General features: G+C 37.1%; 1 protein-coding gene and 1 long non-coding RNA gene across 24 annotated transcripts in view; one reads left to right on the top strand and one right to left on the bottom strand.

Annotated features, from left to right (window-relative positions):
• LOC130458939 (uncharacterized) overlaps window positions 1–16,101 on the bottom strand; it is a 66,498-nt gene extending 50,397 nt beyond the window's left edge. The window contains exons 1-3 of the long non-coding RNA XR_008918288.1: window positions 15,967–16,101; window positions 14,341–14,463; window positions 3,077–3,228 (exon numbers count right to left, since the gene is read on the bottom strand). This is a non-coding gene — a long non-coding RNA (uncharacterized LOC130458939). The remainder of the gene's footprint in view (window positions 1–3,076; window positions 3,229–14,340; window positions 14,464–15,966) is intronic.
• Window positions 16,102–16,451: 350 nt separating this feature from the next.
• The window catches only part of TIAM1 (TIAM Rac1 associated GEF 1), a 302,352-nt gene continuing 302,078 nt past the window's right edge, over window positions 16,452–16,725 (top strand). For 8 of the 23 annotated variants that reach the window (XM_056826028.1, XM_056826010.1, XM_056826026.1 and 5 more), the window contains exon 1: window positions 16,509–16,645. The gene's annotated coding sequence lies outside the window, so the exon portion shown is untranslated. Of the gene's footprint in view, window positions 16,646–16,725 lie in introns of all 23 variants that reach the window. The other 15 variants (XM_056826024.1, XM_056826021.1, XM_056826023.1 and 12 more) reach the window with 7 other exon arrangements.

The following is a 16,725-nucleotide window of genomic DNA, read 5'->3' on the forward strand; positions in this document are numbered from 1 at the left end:
TCTAAACCAGGAAGACAGAACAAAGAAAGAAAAATATAGGCTAATATTTCTAATAAACATTGACACAAGAATTTCAGATAAAAAATGAACAAATAAGTTCTAATAAAATGTTATAGAAATTATACACTATGATTATATTGGGTTTATTTTAGGAATTTTGGGTTGGCTCAATATAAGGAAGGCAATAAGCATAATAAACCAACAACAAAGAAATAATAGAAACTACACAATCATATTGAAAGATGCCAGAAAGGCTTTTTAACAAAACCCAACATCCATTTTTTTTTTTAATGCTAACAGTAGGAAGTATAGGAATAAATTTCTCAGTATAGTAAAGAATATCTGTCTAAAACCAAGGGCAAAGAGGGTTATAAAACTGCACACACCCTTTGATCCTGTAAGGGAACCCTACTGAGTCTATATACCAAAGAGATCATAAAAAAAGGAGAAAGGTCCTACTTGTATAAAAACATTTATAGCAGATTTTTTTTTTTGTATTAGAAAATTAGAATTAGAGGAGATGCCCATCAATTGGGGAATGGCAGAAAAAAGTGTGGCATATGTTGGTCATGAAATACTTTTATGCTATAACAAATGATGAGCAGGATGATTTCAGAAAAAGTTGGAAAGATCTACATGAACTGATGCAGAGTGAAATAAGCAAAACCGGAGAACAATTGTATACAGCAGCAGCAATATTATATGATGATCAATTGTGAAAGATTTAGCTACTCTCAGCAATATAATGATCTGGGACAATTCTGAAGGACATATGACAAAGAATGCTATTGACTTACAGAGAAAGAACTGTTGGAGTTGGATGCATATCAAAGCATGTTATTTTTCACTTACGTTAAATTATGGTTTTATTTTTGGGTTTTGGTTTTATATGAGTATTCTCTTACAGCAATGACCAACATGGAAGCATATTTTGCAAGTTAATACATATATAACCCTGATCCATCTCTGAGAGGGAGGAGGGAAAGTAAGGAAGGAGACAATTTGGATCTGATAATTTTGGAAAGTGTATATTGAAAATGGTTATTACATGTAACTGGGAAAATAAAATATCTTTGAATTAAAAAACAAACAAACAAACAAACCAGGGGCAGACATTATGCCCCAGGGTTGTTGTGAAGCTCAAATAAGATGATGATTGTAAAATACTTAACAGTGCCTGGCACATATCAAATGCCATTAAAATATTATCATTCTTTAATGTAAAATTAGGGGCCTTTCCAATGCAGTCAGGGGTAAATCAAGATGCCAATTATCACCATAGCCACTATTTTAACATAGTGCTAGAAATGTTAGCTAAAGAAACAAGAAAAGAAAGAAAATTAATGACTAAGAAAAGGCAAATAGTAAAAGAAAGGCTAATGACCATTTTCTTTTTTGCAGATCATAAGATAATTTGCTTGGAAATAATGAGTTAAGTAAAGAATTAACTGAAAAAATAAATTAACTAAAGTTGCGGGATATTAAATAAATCCACATAAATTATCAGTATTCTTCCATATTAGCAAAACAAAAACAACACCCAGCATGAAGATATAGGAATTTTTCTATTTTGTTAAATGACCATATTTTCCCAAATGACCAAAACTTTCAGTTTTGCTGGGTATTTGACTCTTGGTTGTAGACCTAGTTCCCTTGCTTTCTGGAATATCATATTCCACGCCTTTTGGTCCTTCAGTGTAGATGTAGCCAGATCCTGTGTTATCCTCATTGTGGTTCCATGGTATTTGAATGACTTCTTCTTAGCAGCTTGTAATATTTTTTCCTTGGTCTGATAGTTCTTGAATTTGGCTATAACATTCCTGGATGTTGTCAGTTGGGGATTGAGTACAGGAGGTGATCTGTGGATTCTTTCAATCTCCGCTTTTCTCTCTTGTTCTAGAATATTGGGGCAGTTTTCTTGGATAATTTCCTGTTGTATGATGTCCAGGATTTTTCTTTTGTCATGGTCCTCCGGCAGACCAATAATTCTTAAGTTGTCTCTCCTGGAACGATTTTCTAAATCTTCTGTTTTGTGAATGAGGTGCTTCATATTTTCCTCAATTTTTTCATTCTTTTGATTTTGTTTTATAGTGTCCTTCTGCTTTGTGAAGTCTCTTGCTTCTAATTGTTGTATTCTGGTTTTTAAAGACTGGATTTCATCTCTGGCTTTTTGGTCATCTTTCTCCTTCTGGTCTGATTTTCTTTTGAGGTCATCTTTCGTCTTCTTTGCCTCGTCTTTCATCTCCTTTGCCTCAGTTTCAAGCTGACTAGTTTTGGCTTTCAAGACACTATTTTCTTGTTTTAGTTCAAGTGCCTCTGTTTCCAGATGACTTATCTTGCTTTTTAAGTTCTTTTCCCAGTTGTTTTCAGCCTCTCTTAATTGTGTTTTGAATTGTATTTTGAGTTTTTCCAAAGCCTGTATCCAATTCGCTGGGGTTTCTGTTTTTTTGCTTGGTGTTCCCTCATCCTTCTTTGTTCCATTTGCTCTTTGTTCATTCCCTGTATAGAAGCTGTCGATTGTAATTTCCTTTTTCTTTTTCTGTTGTTTGCTCATATTTACCATTCTTTACTCCCTGAAGTTGCCTGCACTCTTGCTCCTCTCATGTTTTTGTTGGATCTGTGGTTTGGGGCTTTTCTGTCAACCTTCACCCTTGGAGCTTAGTCAGCAAATCTCTTAGCACAATCTGCGGGGGAGGGATGTTGGAGCTTGAACTTCCCTGCCCTCTGAAGGGTTTGATGGGATTAAGTCCAGCTGGATTGAGCTGGATGTGCCCTGAGGCCAAAACCTCCGGAATGGGGGAGCATTATGGAGTGTGTCAGCTGCTTCAACTAGGCTGCCCACTCTGTGCTCTGTGCTTCTTCTCCAACTGCTTCCCTATCGCCTGTGTTTGAGGCTCTGAGCCTGTCATAGCTTTGCCTGCAAGGTACTCCCTCCAAATTAGCACCCTTGCCTACCCAGAGGTTCCAGCTACCACTGGAGGCTCAGCGCTCTAGGTGGGGGAGGGGTCCTGGGACCTTCCTTCTTCCTTCCCCTTAAACCCAAGTGTTCTTGAATTCAGACTTTTGGGGGGCATACCTTTTAAGTTGAGTCTAGCAGGAGGGTTCCTTGGCTCTGTCTTGTTGTTTGGTTTGATTTTCAGTCCCCTAGGAGCATTTAGTTTATAATTGGCAAGCAGGGATTTTCAGAGGTCTGAACTTTTGCTGCCTCTACATCGCCATCTTGAAAACCTGCATGAAGATATAGGAAGAGAAGTTGTTTTCAAAATTACCACAATATATTTAGAAAATTAGAGAGATTATCTACTAAGATATATTCAGGAACTATATGAATCCAAGTTACAAAAAACTCTGCTGAAATAAAGACAGTCCTAAATAATTAGAGAAATAATAATTGTTCATGGGTAGGTTGAACCAATTTAAAAAAGAAATGAGAACACTATCTAAATTTTCTTATGTATTTGAGTGTTGTGCCAATCAAATTAACAAGTGATCTAAAAAAATTAACAAGAAAAATCACATGGAAGGAAGAAAAGATCAAGAATCTTGATGAAAATAATAAAAACATAGGAAGGGTGGAATAGTATTAGATCTCAAACTATACTACAAAAAAGTAAACATCAAAATGATTCTGTGTTGATTTAAAAAATAGAACTTAATCAATGGAATGGATTAGGAATACAATATATAGATGCAAACAAATACAAAACAACATTTAAAAAAACACAGTACCCTGTTTATTGGGGTCAATAATTATTTGCCAAGAATGCTAGAAAACCTGTAATCTGGAAGAAATTAAGCATAGGGCAATATCTCATACTATATGCCAAGATAATCCTCAGTAAATGTGACCTAGACATAAAATGTGAAATCATAAACAAGTTAGTAGAACAAAGAAGAAATTATCTTTCTCATCTATGAATAGGAGAAAACTTCATGGCTAAAAAAGGGATCACCAAAGATAAAGTAAATAATTTCAACTAAATACTATTAAAAAGGTTTTTGCACAAACAAAACTAATGCAGTTAAAGTTAGAAGGGAAATAAGTATGTGGTTTAAAAAAAAGTCTTCACAAATTCCTCAGATAAAGGTCCATGTCCAAAATATATAATGAACTGATTGGAATTCATAAGGTTAAAAACCATTCTGTGATTGATAAATGGCCAAAGGATATGAAGTCAGTTTTCAAAGGAAGCCATCCAAGCTATCAATAGTCATATGAAAAAAATGATCCAAGCCACTTTTAATCAGTGAAATGGAAATTGCAGCACCCTGAGGTTCTGCCTAATACCTAACAAATTGGCAAAGATGATAAAAGTGGGAAATGACAAATGTTAGATGGGTTATAGGAAAACAGGAACTCTAATGCACTGTTCGAGCTATGAATTATTGGGCCAGCCATTTTGGAAAGCAATTTGGAAATATGTCCAAATGTCACTAAGCTGTGCATACATATCTTTTGACCCAGCCAATACTACCATTAGGTTTATATACCAAAGAAGAAAAGAAAGAGAAAAAAGACTAATATTTACAGCAATTATTCTTTAGAAGCAAAACAAAAAGTGGAAACTTATAGGGTATTCACTTGTGGGGAAATAGATGAAAAAATAATAGTATATAAATTTAATGGAATATAATTGTGCCACAAGAAATGACAAGATGGACATTTTTTTAAAGAAATTGGGAAAATATCAAGTGATAGAGAAGTGAGTAGAAGAACAATTCATACAAACATAACTTTATTAGTAAAATAAAACTTGAAGGCATTGAAAGCAGGGACACTTAGTCAAATTATTTTGTGGAGAGGCTAAATAGAGGTATGGTCTTAAAGTATGGCTATCCCATATGTGCCCAGGAATCTGGTTGCATGGTTGGAGCCACAACTATTTATGATATTTTGCAGCAAGATGTTGCCTTCTACCATGTTGCTTGTTGGGAAATATAGTCACTCCAGGTGCCAGTACCAAGGTGGTAGCAATGAGGATTTAAAAAGGGACTTAGGGGGCAGCTGGGTGGCTCAGTGGATTGAGAGCCAGGTCCAGAGATATGAGGTCCTGAGTTCAAATCTAACCTCAGATACTTTCTAGCTGTGTAACCCTGGACATGTTACTTTACCCTACTGTCTAGCCTTTACCACTCTTCTGCCTTGGAACTGATACATAGCATTGATTCTAAGAAGGAAGGTAAGGGTTTTATAAACAAATAAAAATAAATAAATATGTCATTTGGGCAAGTCATTTTATCCCTCAGTTTTCTCATCAATAAAACATGTATTTTCTTTGCATTATCTATCTCAATAGGTGTGAAAGAGGAACTGGGAAAGCATGCAAAAGCCAGAGGGAAAGCATGCAGCAAAACAAGAAACAATGGCTGGAGGTTGATCAGCTGTCAATCAAAGGAAGATTCCATTTGGAATGTTACTGGGAAACAGTTGAAGGCAAGAGCCAACTACTGACTGATTTCTGGGCTTCTTGGCTGATGGTGGTGACTTTGAAGGAAGAAGCTGGGTTTATCTCTGGGACTTGGGATAATCAAGTTGGAGGTGGCCTGGCTGATTTGAAGGCAGAAGAAGAAGGACAATAGTCCATATATCTCTTTGACTGGCTCTGTTTCATGGTAGTGGCTGAATTGCCATTTCTCTCAATATCCTCCAACCTAAGACTCACTGTAGATAACAGGGAAACCGCCAACCCTCTTACCTCCATCCTCCATCTTTTTCCTGTTTCCCCCCAATAAACCTCTACTTGAGATAAAGAAGATAAAGAGTATTTCCTCTGAAACATCATAGCTCACCCTGAGTGACTTAGAAGGAGGCTGAAGAAGAAGAGTGGAAGCTGAAGGGAAGCAGAGGGGAGGAAGGGAGGCAGGAAGAGGGAGGAGGGTAGGCAAACGAAGATAACTACCTGATCCATTAGTTATCACTTACCCATCAAATATAACCACCCAATAGTATCTATTACAATTATTACAATTACAAACACCTCAGGCTGACTGAACTTTACAATCCATAAATACAACAGCAAGATGTTCAAGCAAGTGCTCTGTGGGGTAATTGTGCTGGCAACCATTATGGGTTATTGGACTTATGACATCCTATACAGTGAAATGACCACCATGATTGTAGATTTGGTGGAATACCTTGGCAGCACCATGATATTTATACTACAGTGGCCATTCCAAAAAGAAACTGTCCTCTGGCACATTATGACTCAGGTTTATATCATTTCCATGGCTGCTATACAGACACTGACTTATCTGAAGAACTTCTATAGATTTGTAATCCTGAAAAAGGCAGCAAAGATAATGGTGGTGGATACTAACTTGGAAAACATTATTAAAAACATGTTTGAGGAATTTATGAAGGCTAAAGGGCTAGACCAGAGCAAGGACAAGGGACATGGACAGGCAGATAGTGTACCCAAGGAGGAAGACAGAAAGGCAAAGAAAACAAAGGTTAATGCACAAGGAAATGACAGTGACAAGGATACTAAGTCTGATAGTGAACCTGAAAAAAAATTTCCACTAAAAGATGTTACCAAGTTATCAAGTACAGCTGGTGTGTTACAATCAAAGGTACATAGACAGTGTACAACCCTTGATTCCCTGAAGAAATGGGTTCCAAAGTTTTTTGATCATCCCTTTAAGACTCAGAAAGAAGTCGAATGTGCCTTCTGAATTTTTGATCCAGATTTCCAAGATGTGGAATTTCTCTTGTCAGAACTCTTCAGCCCCCATGAGCATCGCCAATTCATTGAAAAGACTAGGTCAGAAAACAACCTGACTAGTTGACCCACAGTTGGAGCAAAGCGAAGACCTTGATTTTTGCAAATTCCACAGTTATGACCTACTTAAGGAAATGTAGGGAAGACTTGCTCCAAGCTATTAAGCTCTGTTGCTCAAAGCCTAATGCATGGGCAAGATTTGACAAACTAATGCAAAATAAAGGAGAACATCCAGCTTCATGTATAGGTTATCTCTCTGAAATGGCTGAATCAGTTATGGGTTTAGATGCAAATACTGATGAGTCTATAAATCACGTGAGGTGAACACCTCACTTAAAGAACTTTTTCAGACATTACTTTTCAAAATATGATACTGTGAGTCTGATCGAATTACGTGAAACCGCAACTTACCTTCATGAAAATCATTCAGAGCAAAATAAACAAATGCAAGATTTAAAGGAAAAATTAGGGGTAACAGAGAAAAATTTAGGAGACAAGGAGATTGAAGAAATCAAGAAGCTGAATGCTGTTAGAACTTACACAAAACCTGCTTACAAACCAAAAACAGTACAGAGAGAAACTAGACAATGTTTTTTTCTGCCATAAGAAAGGACACCTGATCAAAGACCGTTTTCTGAAAAAGAAATATGAAGTAAATAACAACAAAGGCACACAAGCTAGATACAGAAAGCAAAATTCCACTTGATGTTCTCATTGTAAGCTAAAATCCACACAACAGGCAACTGATTTACAGGAAATGCAACAGGCTATTAAATCAGGAGCCAAACCTAAATATTCAGACATGGTTAGGAGAGAATTATGAAGCCAGGCCTATAATGTATGTAGTTTGGTACATGGAGATAGAAGAAATGGTGAAAATTTAATACAAGAAATTAAATCTGTGATTGATAACAAATGCAAAATATCATATGATAGGCAGAGACAAGTAAAAGAGCTAGATGCAGAAGTTAAAGACATCATGTCTCAAATAGCAACAGAGATAAGAAACTTAAAGAAAGGCTGTATAGTAACCACACAGGAAAAAAAAATGCAAATCAAGTCAAAACATTCTTGGAGAATTTTTTCAGTGCAGAGTGGGCACAGGGATTGAATGGTGTAAAAGGAAAAGACAGACAAAGTCACAAAAACTCAGGCAAGAGTTAGTGAGAGAAACAGAGAAACAACATTTCAATTCCCTACAGGTTACTGTTACTAAAGAAGAAAATACTTTGAAATCCTTCACAGATTTGCAGGACATCCCACCAAACTCAGTTAATTCTTAAAATAGCTAAATGGCATAGATACCCTTAGAAACAACATCTACTTTGAATCCTGAAACTGAAACTTTCATCCTGCAATGACAGATTTACTATTATCTAATACAAAATTTCCTGAAAAATGAAGCTGACATTACACTTGAAAATAATAATCATATTCAAAGTAATGAAGGTGACATGATGGTTGAATTTGAAAAGAGGAATAGAATGGAAGTCTTAGTAACTGAAAGAACAACCAAGGATTCAAATGCAGACTTGAAGCCAACATTCTAAGTGGCAGAAGGGAATCTGGCCAAATAAACTTTGTGAGAGAAGCAATTGCTATAATTTAAATTCATTGTCCAATGTAGTAGAAGACTTCATAGGAAATGATTTAAATCAAGGAGAATTAACTGATCCAAATATACAGCTGGCAGAGGGTAGCAAAGAAATGAACAATGACTCAGTAACTATAAACACGTTAGCTACACAGTCAGAAACATATGTATGTAGTACCATGGGAAAGAATGAAGGCACACATCGTACTGATGCAGGGGAAAATGCAGATGTTCTAAACTCATTCCCAGAAGAAAATAAGAACACAGAGGGAAAGATTTCTATCACTACACAATCAAAAGAGAAGGGAAATGAACAAAACCTTCTAGCCAATGATAGAGTAAAACCTATGAATGTTAGTACCAGCATTGCATATCTGCAAGAAGAAACTAACCTCATACCATCACGTTTACCAACTTAAAACAAAAATCTAAAGCTTAGCAATGAGAAGCAACCAGAAACTGATTTGGAAAATATAAAAGCTGGTGACATAGGATTAGATCAACACACAAAGTCAGAGTTAACAACATCTGACACAAGTTTACATGGCACTGAACAAAATCCAATGAATAACATAAGGATTGCAGAATTCAGTGAGTCAGAATCAGATACAGAATCAGAAGAAATACCAGATGGCGTAATAATAACGGACCAAGACGATTTAGAACAGATGCCTTACCAATTTTATAAGCTTTATGAAGAGGTAGATGAAGAAGGGGATATGTGGGACACAAGTGAGAAAATTGAATACCTGAAACCAGTACAATCAAAATCTTACCAAGATTATGACGATGAGATGTTCTTTGGGCACAGAACAAGTTGTATACCATTAGAAGAACTTTATGCAAGATTAGGGGTTGATAATGAAGATGACTTTATAGAGAAGTTGAATTATATGGCTTGTACAGATATGGATTTTGAATGGGAAGGAGGATATCAAAGAACATATTAAAGAACTGGAGGAGGAGAGATAGATATACAATTTCACATCTATTCTCTAACTTCAAGAAACATGACAAATACCATTCATGAAGTAAGAGTGAAACCAAGATTAGTTGGAGTTCCACAGGGTAACATACAACACAAGACCTTATGAGAATGAAGACTAGTCTTAGGTAGAAAAGAAAATATTCCATCAAAAGAACAACTAAGTACTTCAACAACAACAAGAACACTCCTAAGCTTGTAGCAGAAAACTCTATCTTCATAACTATGACAGACACAAACACCTAGAATATTATGGAAGCATGGATTCACATTGGATGAATGCTATCAAAAACTTTAACATCAAGTTATAGTTGGGAACTGAAACAAGTTATCCATATCTCTCAATCTTTATCCTAAAACAATCTCTACTAGGGTAAGGAATAGAGGGAGGGTATTACATCATAGTTTCAGATACATCATAAGTAACAACAATATGATCATGTCATCAATGAAGATACATACAAATGACATCTGATAAAAAAAAAACCCATCAAGTTGACTAGCCCTAGAAAAAAAAATCAATAAGATATTTTGTGAATGAAAGCCTGTGAATAGAAAACAAAGGAAAGCACCCAAGACTACTTATCAACAGATAGTACAGACAAGAGAGCATTGCACATGTTAAAATGATAGCCTATGAATGGAAACTATGAAAGGAAAGCACTGCAAAAGCCATTAAAACAGAGTAAAAGAAATATGCATTTAAAGGATTAGCAGCCATAGAAAAATCTCTACATATTCTATACAAACTCTCTTCTTACAATAGCAATGGCAATGAAATTAACAAAATTATTTCAAATGAATACATAACTCCAAACCAAACAAATTACATTCTATCTAAGTTTTATCTCCAAGCCATCACTAAAGACAACATACAATAAATCTCCTTGTGAAAAATTCAAACATCAAAAAGATAAGAAAATTCATATTCATATTCTTAACAAATTCTAAGAACTTATGCTATTACGCTTACTTCCACTCATGAAGAATAACTGATGAATTCTGACAAGCGCTCATGAAGAATTCATAGCTTATTTCCAAGCACAATGAAAATTTCAATCTTACATACATGCACATGTAAAAACCTTACACCCATGCATGTTTCTGATTATTCTAGTATATTTTTGAATTGAAGAACACAGGACTACAATCAAGATCGACAGCAGACCAGTTGCAGGCTGACCAGATGACAGAGAGTTAGACACACAGAGTTTCTACAATCAACATAAGGACATGGAAGGACTTTGAAAGTTTGGACTTGTGATCATGAGGTTATGTAAGAATGAATCATACATGTTAACATCACATATATACATATACATGCTACACTAAAATACAATGTAGGAAAAATCTCATGGAATGGGTAAGTATACAATATATGCATAGTTGCAAAACACAAAAGTCACACTGATATATAAATTTCTGTGGAAAATTCAAACAAAGATATTTCTTATCTGCATGAGTTGCACAGAAATCAAGAATAAATATTATGGATGTACATATGTAAATCTGTATAAATACAATCTAGGTACACATGTAAATACTAATGTACTAACACACTAAAACTATATTAGAATAATTTATTAATGTTCTAATGACTAACTATAGGGACAGTTTAGAAAATTTGATCAAAGTCTCAGGGAAGTAGGGACAGCCATAAAAACTACTTAAGTATAGAAGTTAGATTACATTATAATTTTTGGTTAGCAATTGTTAGTAATAGAAATTTTACTTAGGTGAATTATAGACATTAGGAGATAAGACAGTTACATATTCAAAATGCTGTTGAAATTGTTGGAATTGTTTAAAATTGTTACATGATTTGTTATTATGTCAAAACTATATTTCATGTAAAATCCCCATTACTTAAACCATTTTCCTATACCCAAAACTTAGCATAGAACTAGATTGACAAAATAGCTAAGATGCGTTTAGGATTTGTTATTTTGGAAGGGTAAAGGAATATTTAATATAGTACAGGGTTAAGAATTAGATAGTTAGAAATATAACAAAATATATCTAAAGGTAAGTATCATTGAAAAATGCAGGTTGCATTTTTGTTAAGACGAAAAGGGAGGATTTTAAAAGAGGAATTGGGAGATCATGCAAAAGCCAGAGGGAAAGCATGCAGCAAAACAAGAAACAATGGCTGGAGGTTGATCAGCTGTCAATCAAAGGAAGATTCCATTTGGAATGTTACTGGGAAACAGTTGAAGGCAAGAGCCAACTGCTGCTGACTGATTTCTGGGCTTCTTGGCTGATGGTGGTGACTTTGAAGGAAGAAGCTGGGTTTATCTCTGGGACTTGAGATAATCAAGTTGGAGGTGGCCTGGCTGATTTGAAGGCAGAAGAAGAAGGACAATAGTCCATATATTTCTCTCTGACTAGCTCTGTTCCATGGTAGTGACTGAATTGACATTTCTCTCAATATCCTCCAACCTAAGACTCACTGTAGATAGCAGGGAAACCTCCAACCCTCTTACCTCCATCCTCCATCTTTTTCCTGTTTCCCCCCAATAAACCTCTACTTGAGATAAAGAAGATAAAGAGTATTTCCTCTGAAACATCATAGCTCACCCTGAGTGACTTAGAAGGAGGCTGAAGAAGAAGAGTGGAAGCTGAAGGAAAGCAGAGGGGTGGAAGGGAGGTATAGAGGGAGGAGGGTAGGCAAAAGTAGATAACTACCTGATTCATTAGTTATCACTTAGCCATCAAATATACCCACCCAATAGTATCTATTACATACGGTACACTTTGTAAACCTTAAAACATGATTTAAATGTGAATAATTATTATCTCCCTATTAGATTCTAAGTTCCATTAATGCAGGGGTTGTATGTTGTCTTGTATTTCCCCAGCACCTTGAATAATATATTCAATACTTAATAAATATTTGTTGAATTGTCATAATTTTCATAAGTCAGCTATAGCTGGGCTAGAAATGGGTGGAGTGGCAGACATTTGTCAGGAATCATAGATTGCTGCCTAGAACTGAAGGAGATCATTCATATCATTAAGAAAAATTTCAATTATATATAGAAACAATTGTTTTCTGATGTTTTGAGATCCAAATTCTCTCCCTCTCTCCTTCCTTTCTGCCTTTCCTTAGATATTAAATAATCTGATATAGGCTATATCAGTGCTGCAATGCAATATATATTTCCACACTCTTCAAGACACAAAAGATACAGATCTCACATACAAGGGAAAACACTCATGAAAGAAAGTGAAAAGGGGCATGCTTCAATCTGCATTCAGACTCCAACAGTTCCTTCTGTGGTTGTAGAGAGCATTTTTCATCATGTGTGCCTTGGGGCTTTCTTGCACCCTTGCACTGCTGATATTAGTTTAGTCCTTCACAATTCCATCCTACAATATTTATTACAGCATTCAATGATCCCCTGGCTCTGCTCACTTCATTCATGTACCCATTCATCTAAGTTGTGAAACCATCCTGATTGTCATTTCTTATGGCTCAATAATGTTTCATTTCTACTTGTTCAGTCATTCCTCACTTGATGGACATCCCCTGTTTCCAATTCTTTGCCACTACAAAAAGAGCTGCTAGAAACATTTTTGTACATATATGTCTTTTCCCTTTTTCTTTGGACTCTTTGGGATACAGACCTATTTGGGGCATTGCTGGGTCAAAGGGACGGATAATTTTATGACCCCTTGTAATAACCTCATAATTTTTACAAGTGAGGACACTAAGATTTAGAGAAGGGGAATGATTTCCCCACAGTCACATAGCTAATAATTTACAGAACCAGAACCCCAAATCTGGTCTGTCCCTCCAAATGCATTGTTCTATTCACCATGATATCAAAGAAACAATTGGCAGGAATGCCTTAAATGTAGATGCTCAGTTACATTGATGAATGAACACAAGAATGAACAAGGAGGATAGTAGCTAAAAGGAGGCATTCTAGGCAATCAGTTGGAAAGCTTCAAGGACTTCCTGAAGCTCCCCTAGAAACAAAATAACTGCCTTAACGGGGGCCAGCAATTGGAGCTGATTAGACAACCTGGGAGTAGTCAGTACATTTGGAGGAAATAAACCCAATTTGCTGAGGTTAGAAGACTGAATCACTTACTTAGGCTGGCATAGTCAGTATTGAAAAGTGTATGTCGTAAAAATGCTAAAATGATACTCATAAGTGCCATTAAAGAAAATCTATTCTTTCCAAAAGAATGCCATATAATGACACATTTCTTAAATTTGAAAATCTTAGTCAAAGCCAAGGATTCTGAGTACTATTTATTTATGAGTCAATATGTAGTGTAGCTCTGTGAAAAAAGAAAAAAAGGTATTTTAGAGTTATTTGGTTTAGAAATTGGGAGTCAAGAGATGGAGATTCTAATTCTGCTTCAAGTATCCCCTTAACTAAAGTTTAGAGCTCTTATTTTCCTTATCTGTAAAATGGAGTCAATTATACATGTCCTTCCTATTTTCCCACTTGGTTTCTGTATGGAAGTCCTTTGTAAACCTTTTTAAAAGGGCATATAAATTATTATGTGTGATGGTGACTTTATCTTTTTTTTTAGTCTAGACCTGTAAATTTATTAGTATAAGAAAATTCCAGCACACAAACCCTCTAAAGATATTGATCAGCCATTGTTTGCTTTTATAGTCAGAGCTGCTTGGGATGCTTATGGGTTAAATGACTCTCCCATGGTCAAAAAGCAAGTAGGGGGCAAAGGTAGGACTCAAGTCTTGGTCTTTCTGACTCCAAGTATGCATCTCCCCAAGGCTATTCTGTCTCTCATTTTTATTATAACCATTCATTTACAGGTAACTTCCAAGATGAAGCCTATTCACCATTTTTATGGCTTAGGAAACTGATGCAGATAGGCAGTCTCTGTCAGTGATGAATGCCCAACTTACGTGAAGAAGTATGTTAAAAAGACGCTAATATTTTACCATCTTTTAAAAAAGGCTTACAGTCAACTTCAGTCAGTTAAATATTACTAATTGAATCTTGGCCCCCTTAAGGCAGATTGGGAAGTATATGAAGTTGGTCTTTTGCATTTCCTCCTACCTGTCTCACTTGCTTTCTTTTCCTCTTTCTATTTGGTATCCCATTTCAGCAAGATCTCAGTCTCTCAGGTTTTCTTCCCAGTTAGCCCATAACAGCTGAAAGTATCACCTCCCTGAGAGAATTCTTGAAGGAGAAAAAAAGGCCCTTATTAATATTTCTTCAAGATAGATACTCTCAGTGAACAGATCCAAATTCTGGAAGGGCAATTTGGAACTATGCCCAAAAGGTTATGAAACAAAGCATAGTTTTTGATCCAGTAATACCACTACTAGGTCTGTATCCTCAAGAGATTTGTGTGTGTGTGTGTAAGGACCTTCTTACACAAAAATATTTATAGCTGCTCTTTTTGTTGGAGTAAAGAATTGGAAATTGAAGGGATGTCCATCAATTGGGGAATGGCTGAACAAAATATGGCTTATGGTGGTGATGGAATACTATGCTGTAAGAAATGAACAGGATGATTTCAGAAAGAGCTGGAAAGACCTACATGAACAGATGCAGAGTGAAGTAAGAAGAACCGAGAACATTGTACACAGTGACAGCAATATTGTGGAATAATGATCAATTGTGATAGACTTCTCTACTCTCAGCAATGATCCAGGACAATTCTGAGGGGCTTATGAGGAAGAATGATCCACCTCCAGAGAAAGAACTGTGGGAGTTGAAATGCAGAGGAAAGCATTGGATTTTTCACTTGTTTATTTGAGTTTTTGTTTTGGCGTTTGTGCTTTTTATGATTATTTACTTTAAAAAAATAAATAATATGGAAATGTTTTGCATGATAATCCACGTATAATCTAGATCGAATTGCTTGTTAGCTTCATGGGGAGAGACAATTTGAATCATATAACTTTGGAAAACCGATGTGAAAATATGTTATTACATGTTAATTGGCATAAATAAAGTTACATACATAATAAAAAAATAAATTCTCTTTACCAGTAGCAGATTTCACATACTCTTCCACGCTGAACCATTCCCATATGGTTTTTGGCCATATTTCCCCTTAAATATTCTATAGAATACATAAGAGTATATATTATCCATAGAGAGGTGGGAAGATATCATTACTACTGATTCTAAAATCTAAAATGTATGTAAAATGAAACTTTATTCCTAAGATGTAGATTGCCAACAGCCCTCACTGGCTCTGTAGGTCAGGCAGAGGCTACATGACGCCAAGCTACGGAAAAATGGCAGAAATGGACTTTCATTCCAATTTCTTGGTAACAGGACTTGGTAACAGGACTGAGCACGCTCAAAAGCTGGGGCAAGTTTGGGTTACAAGCAGGAAGCCTTTTGTACAAATCGGATGCCCTCTGCACAGTTACGACCTCCCATTCTTCCATATTTTACCCCAGGCACTTCTCCTGGACAAAGAGAACCTTTCTTTCTCAATGTACCCCAGATCCCATCCATCCCCTCCATTTTCTCCAGCTCTGTTCCACAAAATACAGTGCTGTAAAGTTCTTTTGCTTTCCCAACCCTTTCCAGGCGCTTAGCCCTTCGGCCCCAAGTGGGAGAAAAGGCAGGAGGACTCTTGGGGGGTGGGGAGGGGCGGCGGAGTAAGGTGAATGGTGAGCCCGGCTGGAAGAACTCCATTCAAATTCTGCTTTATACACTTACTGGTGGACTCACAGCAGCCAATCCCACAGTTTACGAGCTCCGCCCGCGCCAACTCAAGGTCTTTTGCTAAAATTCATTGGTTCCCTCTACCTAGGCACCTAGACAAGCAGTCCTCCAGACCTATTGCGCGGGGTCGTGGCTGCTTTTGTTCCCTCAATCTCTTTCCCGACTGCCCTCTCTTTTCTCCACTCCAAGAGTCCCGCTCAGGTAGTTCGGGCAGAGTAACCAGGAGCAGGCGTTTCCCGAGCAGTCCCTATGGTCCTGCGAGTTAAGCCCGGGCCTAGAAGAAAGCCTCGTTACCAACGTGCGCTGGGTAGTCGTACAACATCCCAACTCTGAACGCCCCGCTACTCTATCTGCTGGCCCTGATTGGCCGGTCTGAGGCAGAGCGATTGCCCATCTCTCCAACCCGAGGCAGACTTTCCGCGGCGTCTTCTGTCCCCACCCCTTGGGCCGCCTGCGGTAACTACACAGACCCTCGGATTGGACGAACCTGAGCTGGGGTCCGCAGCCCCTACGTGTAGCGTGTAGCGCCGCAGCTGTTCTACTTCTAGCTCGGCTACGTAGGTAACAGCCATCGTGCGGTGGCTGTAGCCTGGCTCCTTGGCGTGCCCAGCGTGCGGGTCCTCCTTATTGTCTCTAGATCGCTTTGCAAAGATACAGGCCAGGGAAATTGCAGGTGAGTCCTGGCGGGCGAGGTGGGGCGTTCGAGTCGGGAAAGGCAGGGAGGGAAAACAGAAGGATTGCCGTAAATGTCCG

This window comes from Monodelphis domestica, chromosome 4 (genome assembly GCF_027887165.1).
Source record: "Monodelphis domestica isolate mMonDom1 chromosome 4, mMonDom1.pri, whole genome shotgun sequence".
Classification (NCBI taxonomy): domain Eukaryota; kingdom Metazoa; phylum Chordata; class Mammalia; order Didelphimorphia; family Didelphidae; genus Monodelphis; species Monodelphis domestica.